At 34.6% G+C, this 9566-nt stretch overlaps 1 protein-coding gene across 5 annotated transcripts in view; it reads left to right on the forward strand.

The window, feature by feature from the left end:
• LOC108968996 overlaps positions 1–9566 on the forward strand; it is an 86399-nt gene that overhangs the window by 23683 nt on the left and 53150 nt on the right. For 2 of the 5 annotated variants that reach the window (XM_018933426.1, XM_018933429.1), the window contains exon 1: positions 7062–8360. The exons of 1 other annotated variant lie outside the window; for it this stretch is intronic. The gene's annotated coding sequence lies outside the window, so the exon portion shown is untranslated. Of the gene's footprint in view, positions 1–7061; positions 8361–9566 lie in introns of those variants that run through there. 2 more of the 5 variants (XM_018933427.1, XM_018933428.1) reach the window with 2 other exon arrangements.

The raw sequence follows: 9566 nt of genomic DNA on the forward strand, positions 1-9566 counted from the left end.
AAAACCTATAAAGTGTCATAACTAAGCCATAAATAAAGATATTAAAGTGAAATTTGGCACAAAGGACCGCATTAGGAGGGGCATATTTGGACGTAATTTTTTTGGAAAAGTGGGCGTGGCCTTACTGGTTTTACATATATTTCTAACGAAATTTTGTGTGCGGAATCATTGCGAATGCAAATGAAAATCCTCACGGTGCTTCAGCTTTATTAAAACACAACCCTACGGGTGGTACGAAGCCTTTAAAAAGGGTGGAGAGATCGTTGAGGACATGCCTCGTCCTGGACGACCTTCACTCTTCTGAAATGGTGCTTGAAAATCGTTATTCAAGTATTGGATAGATGGCAAGAAAGCCATCTCCCGCGAGTCCGTTCGAATGATTTTGGTGGACATTTTGGGTATGTGTGAATTGCATTCTTGTTAAACTCATCCCGATAAAGCTGATTTTTTTTGTTTAAACATGCGTGGTCGTGCGAATTCCGATCCCACGGAACGGAACCCGTTTTGTCCCGGAGCTGAAGGTCATCCCAAAAAGTTTTTATAAAAAGTGTTTTGAGGGCTGGAAAATGTTTAGCATAAGAAAATCACATTGAAGGCGGCAAAACAAGTATTGTTGAATAGTTAAATATGTTGCGTTTATTTTTCTAGTACTTTTTTGTCACAATGTATGTTCAAATTATAATATTACAATAGAAGAAAATACGTTAGCTGCGGTTGCACCAAATCTATAATGCAAGAGATACTTTTCAAGAACTTTAGTCCGATCGATCAGTTTGTATTACAGCTACCCTGTAAAAGAAAGGACGTGTGCAAAATTTCAAAATAAATCTCAAAAACTTAGAGACTGATTCCCGTATATCTAGCGAACGGACGGACACAGCTAAATCGACGCAATTAATCACGCTGAACATATATACATATATTATACATATGTATATACTTTATAGAATTTCTGGAGTTTCCACTTTATATATGTATATGTAACAATAAAATAATTTAAAACAAGTAAAGATTATGTCGAAAACTATTCGATTACCATAAATATATATCATATAGTCCAATATTTAACTAACAACTTTATATGGTCTACAATTCGTATTTCTGAACTACCTTCTTAATTTTATAGTTTGCTTGACTTTAAGATGGGAGTTATTTATTTTGAAACAAATATCAAATATAGCACACTTAGCAGTTAAAAGCACGCTGTAAAGCTCGGCCAAAAGGTTAATCAGAAGGCGATTCCCAATGTAAAAGAGGCACTTCAAAGCATTTTTTTGTGGTAGATAGGCATCCACAAGCGCCTCATTCTTAATAGTTCGCACTTTAACGTTTTAAACTATCTACATTTACCGCAGGGTAGCTTCTATGAGTATTGAAGGTTCTTCCAGTGGTTTATTTGAAGAGAGTCTCTCTCTCTGATGATGGCTTTCTTATTTTTTTTTGACGCACAGAAAATTTCATAAGTGAACAGTCGATCTAAAACAATTTGTGTGTTGACCCAATTTAATTTAACATTTAATTAAATATGAAAATTGGTCGACCGTTATATTAATACAACTCGATATATTTGTACATATAAGCCTTAGAATGGGTCAAAAACCGAATGTCTCTTTTCGCTTGGTACTCTGAAAAATTAAGTTCTTACCCGAAAAACTGTAGGAGACCATTTCGTGGAGCATTTAATTTTAATATTGTTTTTCAAGTAGTTGGAAGCGAGTTACAATTTTTTCTATTTGATAATAAGAAGGAAATAAAACCCAGTTATGCGTAGGACCTTTCGTTACAATTAAGATTTTATATATATATGTATATATAGAAAGATATTTCTTAGAGGAGTTTATCAACCAATATTTCAGAGTACCAAGAAGAAAAGGAAAATTTATCTACACACCCCAATATACATATTACTAATGCATAAACAAAATAATTTAGTAACAAAAATAATTGCCATAGCAAGAGTTGGTTAGCGAAGACCCTCTTGCAAAAGGAAACTTGGGCTTTGCGATTTTCTTACTGCGGAATTTTACGGTCGTTTCTTTATTCAAATACGTCATAAATATTTTACAAACAAAAGGTTCAATAATATTAACATAATACATTTACATTTTAAATATACTTGTATACGCGCAGTGGCTACTGTTGGCGCTGTCCGGAAGCTTATTGACAAGGTCCATAAAATTTGATGAATAAACTCGTACAAATGTATGTACATTTTTCTACAGACAACGACTGTTAAAAATGACAGGCCTACAAAATTGTTACAAGCATAAATATTCACATTGTGAACTCTTGGTTGTAATACCCATCAGGTTGATCCCCTACACTTTTCTTTCCCTAAATAATATACACAGGATCCCTACTAAATATTGCTAGACTTGTTCAGAAAACATAATTGTTGCTTGATATGTACATAAAATATTTTATTTTCCAAGGATATGTATACTATTCTTGAAAGTTTCTAATAGTTTGAAATTGATTATCCTCACATTTTTATGCTGAAATTTCTCTGAATATTAGATAGTTTGTTGAAAACTTTTTCTGTCTACCGGCTTAAATTAAAATTTTAATCTACTGATTAAACTCGTACATATACTTTTTTTATATTTATACTAATAATTAAATAGGTAAATGTACCATTTTGGTCGATCACTTTTTGCCATTTTTCCGTCAGACACATTACTCCGTCAGTATAATACTTTCATCAGTGTAAATCGAAATTTCTAGAACCGAAGCGATTGAACCAGCATCGTCTTGAGTGGCATTCTTCCCTTTTTATACAAAATTTCAAAACAAAGCAAATTTCTTCATTATTTTCACTCATTTTTGAACAGCAGTAACTTTTTTCAACTTCCCCGAATTTAATTTTTTTTTTTGTTTGTTAAATGAAGTTAAAATTTCACCTTTCCAACACTATATGATATGAAGCAGTGTGATTGGTAGCACTGGAAATATACTACTGCAACTGTAAAATCGGCACGGGAGATCCCACCAGCAAGTTGCATTTGTGGGTTGAATTAAAAGGTTTAATGTACATATCTCCTAAAATATTTAAGGTATATCCAAATTCGCTTAGGGCAAATCATTTAAGCACTTCAACTCAAGATTTTCGGACTTCTGGGTGACTTTATTACGTTTGTATATCGGCCAATATGTGAGTTCATCTGAAATTGAGAGAGCGTGTTTTACAAAAAACAGTGTGTATTTGCCACTATATAACTAATATCGTCATTTTCGAACATCCTACTTCGTAAGATTGATGGTGGTACTTGAGGTACCTTAATGGAGTTTTGCGATCATATTTTTATGCTGTGGCATGTTAACGTTATGTGGTATTAACAAAAATAGATAAAATCGAGTCAATATACAACTTATAATGATTTTCGTTATTCTTACAAGTTTTTTGCCAAATATGTCGTCCACTGAGTATTATTTATATATAGAAGAAGAAGCAAAAGTCACGTGTAAATTTCCACCTAGTTCTGATAGCTTAAATTTTTTTCGATTTGCGAAGCGTTAAGGAAAAGCGAATCGAACAAACTATACTTGATGTTCAAACAAGTGGGCAGCTCTTGGGAAGTCACGTGTCTTTTGACGCATGCACAATCGTGTTTCGATCCTATATTTGGTGAAGCACAACTTTTTCCGCGTCAGAAATAATTTTTATCATTTCTTAGTTTCCTCCGAAGACAGTTACAATTTCGTCGTACTCGTTTTGCTTTTGAATATTTGGATAGCAAAACACTACTGATCAGTTAACTAATTGTTGGTAAAGATGTCGCTATTTGTTTTTCAACGAACCTGAATCTAGAATTTTCTATCCTTAACAATTTCGATAGGATGTCATTGCCAGTATAGTAGCTGATTTTTAATTCCCTGAATTATGTTAAGTCGTCATGAAGCTTTTAAGAAGTGCTGTTCCATCTTATCACCATTTCTCAGAATCCTTTTCATTTCACAATTGAAAAACATATCTACAAGTTAACACTATAACCAACATATTTTCGGTCAAATTTATCTAGGGTACGACCTATGCAACTAATATTGATATAATACAAAGGTTCCGATCAAAAATGCTTATACCAATCTCGTGTTCACCATGGTACATGCGTAATGAAAATTTCCATAAAGGCCTTGATAAAAAATGAAGTAGAAGACAGCAGAATTAAATATACATACATATATCTAAACTCCGAGATCACCCAAAAACTTTGGCTAATGCTTTGGTTCATTCCTGCGATCAAGCACGCCTTAAAAGAAGAGATGTGCCTGCGTACTAAGGATCAACGATCACCAATACAGCTCAATCACTTGCTTCAGCTTGTCTAGTTTTTAAATAGATTTAAGATTTTATTCTTATGTTTTTAAAACAAAAAGCAGAATCGGCAAATAAAAAGATATGGCAAAAATAAATTTATTTTAGGTACGAAAATGTGTTATGCAAAGGACGCTTTCGAATTTTCATTGAGATAACTCTCATATTCGAACAAACTTATGCGGTACAAAGTCACACGGAAGATCGAAAACCTTTATACTAGATATGTGGGGCTAAGGAAGTATTGGCCCGATTCAACTCATTTTTGACATACAGACATAACATGACCGACATTTTCGATTCGAAAAGTCAACTATAGGTACGGAGGTGCAAATATTCGCCACCTAGGGTCTTGAACAATTTTTGTTGGATTTAAACAATTTTTGGTCATAAGGTGGCACACACTAAAGGCAATATTCGTGCAAAATTTCATCCCGTTATATTAATTGCTTGTTCATTTGGCTACTGGGAACTAAACGAACCAAGTGGAATTTATAATTGTGCTATATGGGAGTAGGCGTGGTTGAAATCCGATTTCGCCCACTTTAACACTGTGACATAAAAATGTAAGAACACCCCAGCTCTCATAAAGCCAACTCATACCATCTCGGTGGTAAATTTAATAACTCTGACGTATTTAGTAATTGATTTACCGCGCTTTTGGTAGTACCGTTATATGTGGAGTGAGCGGGGCTATCCTCCGATTTCATCCATTTTCACGCCGTCGATAGAGGTTCTTATAAGATTTGTACTCAACAAATTTGTTTGTTGTAGCTTAAGTGGTTTAGGAGATATGTACATGGAGAGGAGGAGGAGATATGTACATATGTATGTATTAAACTTATCAGAGGGCGGGCTCACGCACACTTTTTCGAAAAATTTTGCCCACAGGACCTTTTTGCTATTGCGATCCCTCCTTTGAATTACAGTTTTATATCTTAATTCAGTGTTTAGTTATGGCACTTTATAGGTTTTCGGTTAATGGCGTTTTTGACCGGTAAATTGGTTCAATTACGCCCCTCAGCGAACTCGCATTTTTTTTTTTTTTTGTGTTAAGAAAGCGGCTGTGGTATACATTTTATACTCTTATTCATGTCAAAAACTATTCAATGCAGTGAAATTTTTATTTACGAATAAAGGCGAAACCGTTTTTGTCGGTATAGGAATCCAAAGGATTGTAGTTAAGATTTAATGTTGAATATGTTCATACAAATAAAATTCATTGGAAAAAATAACGAATTTAAGGCTGCGTTCTAAATGTCTGGTTACCAGTCTTTCTCTCCAGTTAATAAGGTTGTCCGCTTAATAGAGCTTTCACTGTATTTTTTATTTATGAATGTATTTCACCCAGTTGGCTCGATCTGGATACATTGTGCTAAATTTTACTAAAATCGACTCAGTTAGTTAGGAGTCCATCGCGGACAAACAACGTGACACGTTATTTTTATATATAAAGATAACCCTATATCTATCTCGCTTCGTTTTGGGTGATATGTAAAACCGTTAGGTGAACAAAACTATAATAATCTGTTGCAACTGGTTGCAAGAGCATACAAATAATGATTAATGATAAAGTTTCAGAAACCAAAACAGAAAGCTGAAAATCCCATGCTCAGCAAAACTATCAACAGTTTTGTATAATAAGAAGAAAAGTGAAGGTCGACACTTTTCGATCACTTGTGACGATCGTCAATCGAGTAAAACTCTACATTAGATCCGTTTCTATCCGGCATTTGGCTCATAATGATTCATCGAAATCAAGAGAAACCATTCCAATATGTGGAACCATATTGCATGCACCAATTCTAGAGATTTTTCAAAGTTTCCATAGCATCTTTACAGTAGGATTGGTCTTCGCGATTACGAGTATGTACGTCACACAAAATCTCTCGAACAAACTTTCGAATGCTGAAAATTCATACAAGCATCTTTCGAAGGAAGGTTGGCCTAACCACAAAGGATTACATTCCATTGACGCCCTTATAGAAGCGATACGAGCTTCTAAGCAGTCCTGGTATGATTACCACGAAATATCCGTGATATTTTTCAAGAACAAATGCAAATCGCACTTCTTTAATCAACGTCTCTAAGCCTGATATTCCCATTACTAGCTTATCAAAGAAGTAGACTGTCCCTCTTGTATCCCCTTAATTCGTTTAGTGAGCTACTCACTACGTCTCTGCCTTTCGTTCAAGAATATGTTATTTAAAAGTTATTTTTAGATCATTTTAAAAATATACTTAAATGTGGAGAGAATTAAATTCACTCCAACACACACACACACACACACAATCACAGACGTAAATATGAAATTTGCATATCAATATAAACTATATACCCATGGAAATGTGTGTGTATATAAATGAATAAATATTTTTAGTAATGATAACTACATATCCATATGTACATACAAATACGCATATACCATATATATTTTTTTAGCCACATATATTTACATACATTATATGAAAAACAGTCTTATACATTACACACTACGTAAATATTAGTATGTTTCTTCAGTGTCAGGGAATTGAACCTTCAAGCTATCTGACTTAATGGCCTGCAATCATTGCTCTTGAGTGTGTCATCAAAACAGCGACGCAAAGTACAAATGCCATAGTGATAAAGAGGAACAGAAAAAATTAAATGTTCTAGGCACAAAATATACATATAAAAACAAATAGCGCGTGCTCGCACTAATGCCTTCGTCCCCACCGATCGACATTGATTGGCACTCCATAGATTTGATCTGATTTCGTTTTTTTACTTATTTATTTGCGATTTCTTAATGCTTAGCAGTGTCGCCACCCAAGAACTGTCGCATACTACCACAGCCATCGAATGTTTGACTATTTCCCCGCGCGCATCCATCGCGACAATCCGCGTCTTCATCGTTTATCTCACCACTTGAGTTCACTTGAGCAATTCGCGTTCCAGTACTTCCCTGCCTCTGATTGCGGGTCGTTTCTGCGCCTTCGGCACTTCTGTTGTTCGTCTTTGTTTGTTTTGATTGGAATTCTTTTTGATTTTGTTGCTCTCATTTATATATGTCGCCACACACGGACGCACACACACTAATGTCAACATATATGTACGCGTACCTCTCAGCCGACGCCGCTGCCCGACGTTCATCTGAATAAAATAAAATTAATACTTAAGTTGGCTGGTTGAATTCGCTAGCGACACAGTTAATTGTTGCAAACATTATAGGCAAACGAGTGAGCGAGCGCACTTCACTTTCACGTTAGCCGCACGATTTATTTTCCTTTCCATCTATTCTTTGCATATTAAACGCGCTGGTCGCCGCAATTTCATCGAGCATCCTCCCAATCGGTAGGTGAACAGTGTTCCGCGCTGGATCGGATGCGTTTGATTCGCGATCTCCACGGAACCACGGGCCAAAAAATAAACCGTCTGCCATCGTCGCCATCTCAGATCGTACTAACAAAAATTGTAATTGTGATTGCCACTGTTAGTCCGTTTCCTTGCTTTGTGCTGCTGACAGTTGTTTGTTGTGTTAAAGTTTCGCGCGCGCTAAACAAGTTTGGAAGCATTCGGATGTCTTGTTGTCTTGTCGTCGGAGCACGTGACGTGGACCTTGACGCGGGCGTAAGACGCCTAAAGGGGGTCGAGCCCTGCGGTGCGCGTATTTTGTTTTGATTTCTCCACATTTGTAGCTTTGTGTTTGTGTTATGTTGTGCTGTTTCGCTTGTGTTGTGAATTTGTGAGAAGCCTGTGGGTTGTTTACGAAAATCAACCATAAAAATAAACGCAAAAGTTGACACTTTTTGTTTTTCAAATAACAACCAGCAAATCGTGTGTTGTAACCAGACAAAGTGCTTAACGCTTGACAACTAAGACCCACAAAGGCTAAAAAGTGTTACGTGAAAGTGCTCATAATTGATCCGCATTAAATTTATCAAATAAATTTCAGACTAAAGCCCTAAAAAATTATATTGAAATTTCTGAGAGCAGGATTGAGTCACTGGAAATCCCCGAAATTATGAATTAGTACAAGTGTTAAAAATTAAATTATTAACATACATGTGTATGTACATATATATACATATACTTATACATAATATAATATAATATAGTCGTATATACAGCTGTTGACAGCTAATTACAATTATTATTATATTTATTGATGAGTATAATGATAAAGAGTTTTGATATGCCGTTATTTATATAAGTCTAAAAAGTCTTGCATTGTTCGCGTTACTCTATTTACTAGTAGTATCACTCTGTTTTGTAGTTGTGAAGTTAGTTTTTTTTTTTTTCAAATAGTAAATGCGTCACGATATAGAAGGTGAATTAAGTGCGACAACTAATTAGAAATAGTTCCTTAACGGAATTATAACCTCAAAGTATTAATTTTTATTAATAATATTACTGATTTATAGTAAGCGTGTGTTTCAAAGTTGTGGTTTAAAATATATTATTCAAGTTTTTTAATGAGCTGCAGGTGTACATCTGCCCTACGTAGTTAAATTTTTGACCTTCGTCAGTCTGGAAATACGTGCAAATAAATTGTGAATCAGATCAAATGCTTAAAAAAATTTTATTTAATGCCTTTAAACATATACAGAATTTAAAACTATATACAATGTCCAAAGAGAGCAATTTCCTGACATTTGGTCTAATCTCGACTGAAACGCAGGGAAGCACGCAGGAACCCACTTCTGACTAAAATTCGTACAAACGACGCGTAGACTTTGCCAACTCTTATTGGTCTAAAACAACAAATCAACGAAATCCTAAAAAATGCCTTATTGACATGGGCCTCAGCCCATTTCCTCAGAAAATTCGCCTGTTATAAGGAAGATAACAATTCAAGGCATATCAAAAATATTTTCGTTTCTAATTAGTTGTCACACTCAAATCGTTGATTTCACATGTTTTTGTTAAAATATTCAAAACAAAAACAAATTTTAAACTAAATGTTTACCATTAGAGTTTAAGTTTAACATAGGCTTCACTAGAATAAGTTAAAATACAATAAATATACGTGATTTTTTGGAAAATAACATCTTTTACTTCAAAAGGTGTCGTTTTTAATTAACTGTCAACAGCTGTATGTGTGTACAAGTTTTCTCCCTACGCACTGGGAGGATTAAAAAAAACAATTTTTGTTTTTTTGGAGACGAGCTCCGTTCTTTATTCGATGCAACGAAAATACCAAAAGCCCCTTATAATTAATTGTTACTTCTATTTATACAATATTTTATAACTTAGTTCTATATTATATGTTGTT

Source organism: Bactrocera latifrons, unplaced genomic scaffold, assembly GCF_001853355.1.
Source record: "Bactrocera latifrons isolate USDA-ARS-PBARC rearing strain unplaced genomic scaffold, ASM185335v1 scaffold_236, whole genome shotgun sequence".
In the NCBI taxonomy this organism is placed as follows: domain Eukaryota; kingdom Metazoa; phylum Arthropoda; class Insecta; order Diptera; family Tephritidae; genus Bactrocera; species Bactrocera latifrons.